This window comes from Limulus polyphemus, unplaced genomic scaffold, assembly GCF_000517525.1.
Source record: "Limulus polyphemus unplaced genomic scaffold, Limulus_polyphemus-2.1.2 Scaffold331, whole genome shotgun sequence".
Taxonomy (NCBI): Eukaryota; Metazoa; Arthropoda; class Merostomata; order Xiphosura; family Limulidae; genus Limulus; species Limulus polyphemus.
This window is the reverse complement of record NW_013665941.1, coordinates 180,152-184,140: the sequence shown is the minus strand read 5'-3', so window position 1 is coordinate 184,140 and position 3,989 is coordinate 180,152. Positions and strand designations below refer to the sequence as shown.

Here is a 3,989-nt window from a genome sequence, read left to right as displayed (position 1 = left end):
CAACGTTTCGACAAGGTTTGTCATCATCAGGTACCTGACAAAACCTTGTCGAAACGTTGTACATTTGCTGTTATGTTAAACTTATATTAAAGTTTTTCTTCATTACCAATTCAAGCCGTCTCCAGTCATTATTAGACTAATGTTCTGTCAGAACATGTAGTACGTTCCCCCAAAATAAATCGTTGCTTGCCAATTTATTATCATATTAGCATAACGTGTTTCCTTACTCAAGTAACTAGATAATCATTACAATTTACAGTAGTATTAAGCCTAAATGTACCAATACCTTACTCAAGTTATATTAATATTATGAATTCATAAGTTAGGCGTTGGTACATTTACTGATGATTTAGGCTTACTAATAATATTTTATACCTAACTGTGTAAATTACTCTTTAAATGATATGTTTGTATAACATAAAAACCTTTTTCTCGGTTTAATTTCAAAGGAAGAATTATTAAATATTTTCAAATTCAAGTTTGCAACTAAACTTAGTTCTAATTTTAAATTTACCAGACCAGGTATTTTCCCGCCACCTATACTATTATTCTTACATGAAACTCAATAATTGCCACGCTTCATATAGCAAAATATCAAGTCAGGGTATTCTGAGCTAAATAAAACAGTGTACAAATAAATATTTCAAACCTAAAAACTCATTACATGTACATTAACAAGTGTTTGTAGATTGTAGTGGTTTAGGCAAGTTTGAAAACTGTACAGTGAAGAATCGTAGTGGCCAACTCTTAATATGTTTCTTGGTAGAAATGACGTGTCTTTCTTTATGATAAGGCTGTAATGGTCGGAAATATTAATCTTTTTTACCATACCATAACTAGGTAAGGATCTATCTTCAGTTTTCTAAATTTTCGTTCAGGCATTCTGCATATAGTTATGATATCTCTATAAGCTGGATGTGGAAAGGTCGTGACTTTATACTTTTACTTGCTTGGACCTATTTGTTTGTGTAACTTCTCTCAAGCTACTCGAGGACTATCTGAACTACCGTCCGTAATTTTGAAGTAACAGACTAGAGAAAAAGTAGAGAGTCAACTTCATCCACTTCCAACTCTTGGACTGCTGTCTGGCAACGAATAGTTGAATCGTCCGTCACATTATGTATCCCCCATAACTGAAAAGGCAGGCATGTTCAGCGACAATTTTCTTTTATCTCGCGACCCGCAGATTGTGAATTCCAGAGCCTTGACCACCAAGCCATATCAGACTGCTGGTTATGTTTTTAAGTCACTATGGTATGTTAACCATACTAACTACTTACACTAGTAATAAAAATTAAAGGATAATGAGGTTTATTTAAATTTGTATATTTTGAGGTTATCAATTGTTTTCAAAGCTATCGTGCTTATTGTGGAGTATTACATTAATCATATCTAGAGTTTGCAAGTTTGTGCACCAATGATTCCTTATGTAATAGGCCTTTATGAGAAATGACAAATTCTGCAAAGCAAAAGGCTAGTTTCGATTGATTAGAAAAGATGTTCATTGTTGAACTAATGCTAAGTTCATGGATTATTTGCTGGTATTGACTTTTGTAAAGAGTGTGCGACCTGTTAGAAACCAATTAACTGAAACTGAAGTTTGCAGAGCCATCACAGTGCTTCAGGAGGTCCACACCCAGACTTAGGTGGCATAGGTAATGCGGGCGTCACAATGTGCAGTCAACAGATTCTGGCGCAAATACCAGGCCACAGGAGAATGAGGCCAGGCCAGAGTCACAGAAGGGTAATAGGTACATATACGATCGATGCATGCGGAATTTAGCCCTTAGAAATCACACCAGCAGTACTAGGAGCTTCGGCAACCACAGAGATGCGTGTATTGTACTTAACAGTCAGGAACAGGCTCAGATCTAGGATGCCAATTAGAGCCCTTGTACTAACCCCTAAGCACCTAACAGCTGGCTTAGCATGTCACCAAGACCCTTCAACAATGGGACTCCTATTTTGTTTACAGATGAAACAGGTTCTTTATATCTACAAATGAGGGTCTTAAGACATGAAGGAGGGCGATATTCAGCTCATAACGTTGTCCACCATGATGCTTTGGGGGCTGACTTAATCATGGTTTGAGGTGGCATCTGTGCAAAGGGGTGTACAGCCTTCCATGTGGTGATTGGAAGATCCCTGACAGCAAGATGTTACCTGGATGAGATACTGCTACCCATTATTCGACCTTTTGCTGGTACTGTTGAATATGAGTTTGTATCAGCAGGATAATACCCGTCCTCTCACCACCAGGGTCACTAAGCAATTTTTTCAAGATGAAGAAACCGAGATACTGGACTGATCTGCTAAGTCACCAGACCTATACCTAATTGAGCATGTGTGGGACTTGCTAGGGAAAACATTTATTGATAGGCAACCTGCTCCTATGACTGTCCAGGAGTTCAGAGCTGCTCTCATTCAGGAGTGGACGTGCTGCCCCAGCAAGTCATCCAAAATGTCACCAGCAGTTTGGGAAACAGAATCAGAGAAGTCATAAACAATAGGGATGGCCTATCAGTTACTAAAGACTCATTTTGCTAAGTTTGTTCATCTTAATACGTTATTTGTTCTTTGGTATTTATGCAGCCAGATATTGGCATTTTTCGTTAATTTTATCTTTGTTTGTATATGCATTTTTCGACTTGCTTCGTATTGTTTACCTGTAATATTTGCAATAAACAAGTTTTTGTCAATACTGAATGTCCTTCTGGGCTTGTTTCTTCGAATTTTGAAAAAAAAACCCATCAAAATCTCATTATCCTTTAATTTTTCTGAGTAGTGCATTCTCATTTTACTTTTGATAGATGAACCTATTTATTTTCGAAACTTTTCATACATGTGTGCGTTTGAGCACTTGTACAGGTTTACAATACAGAAACAGGTTGTGGAGAGTAGATAACTTGTAAGTGTTCCAGTCACTCATTGCCACAGGTCATTTTCTTTTGGTACCACTTAAATTCTCTCAACGAAGAGGCTGCTATAGAACTAAGTAACTTATATAGTGATATCAACTGTGTAGTGGGTCTAGTAGCCCTTGGTGGTTATGTCCTTCTTATCTTTATTTGTGGAATAATCAATGACGTGAATGATGCATATACTCTGGAAGAGATGAAACTCTTGTTTTTCGTCATATTCTTGTGGTTTAGAAAATGCAGATTGACACTGTAATATATTTACAATTAAAATCTCCCATTATTCTGTACAGCCTATCTAATCTCTATGGGAGGAAATCAATTTTACCACATTATCTCAGTCTAGAACAGATTTATTTGAGGTTAGTACCGAGCTTGACCATATTCAGTGCTCTGTCCATTTAGGGAATAATGTTATTTGTGTCTTTATGCACTTATTTCTATGAAGTTCGATTTAACTCTGTGATATATATTTTTTCACTATTCCTCCCGTTATTTTTGTTTACTATTCTTAACTCTAAGATAATCTATTGTCTTAGGATATTACAATTTATGGCAATAAGCTTAGATTTTAGTGCTATGATCACATACTTTCTGTTTTTCTGTTTTATGGGTAGATGTACTCTTCTTAACCTTTGTATACCATAAGTTTAGAATTTTGTGTGAGAGGAAATGAAATATACAACAATTCAAACGACTACTGAGCAATGGACAAAGTTCATCAAGGAGAGAAGAATGCAGTTGAAGAAAGTGTCAAGGTCTATGAGAAATCCTCTCCTGAACATATATGTCTTTCCCAGTTTGCTCCTGAAGAAGAAAGGTCCACCTTTTGAAAGTGCTCGGGTTATAGGGTTTTTATTCATGGCTATATCTTTTGCTGATGCTGCAAAAAGTCATGTCCACGGTCTTAATACACCCACAGACTGAGAAAGAGGAACTGCAGCCCAGAACTTACAGAACTGCTGATTAGGTTCTATCTCCGAGGTTAGACAGCAGTGCGTAGAAAGAACAAAATGATTGCGGGTCAATGTAGCCCCACTGATAAATTGCTCCTTTACATTTGATTTGCCT

General features: G+C 36.8%; 1 protein-coding gene across 3 annotated transcripts in view; it reads right to left on the bottom strand.

Annotated features, from left to right (window-relative positions):
* LOC106457441 (trichoplein keratin filament-binding protein-like) overlaps positions 1-545 on the bottom strand; it is a 50,042-nt gene extending 49,497 nt beyond the window's left edge. Inside the window, exon 1 of one of the 3 annotated variants that reach the window (XM_022383382.1) lies at positions 515-545. The gene's annotated coding sequence lies outside the window, so the exon portion shown is untranslated. Of the gene's footprint in view, positions 1-375 lie in introns of all 3 variants that reach the window. The other 2 variants (XM_013916860.2, XM_022383381.1) reach the window with 2 other exon arrangements.
* Positions 546-3,989: the final 3,444 nt, after the last annotated feature.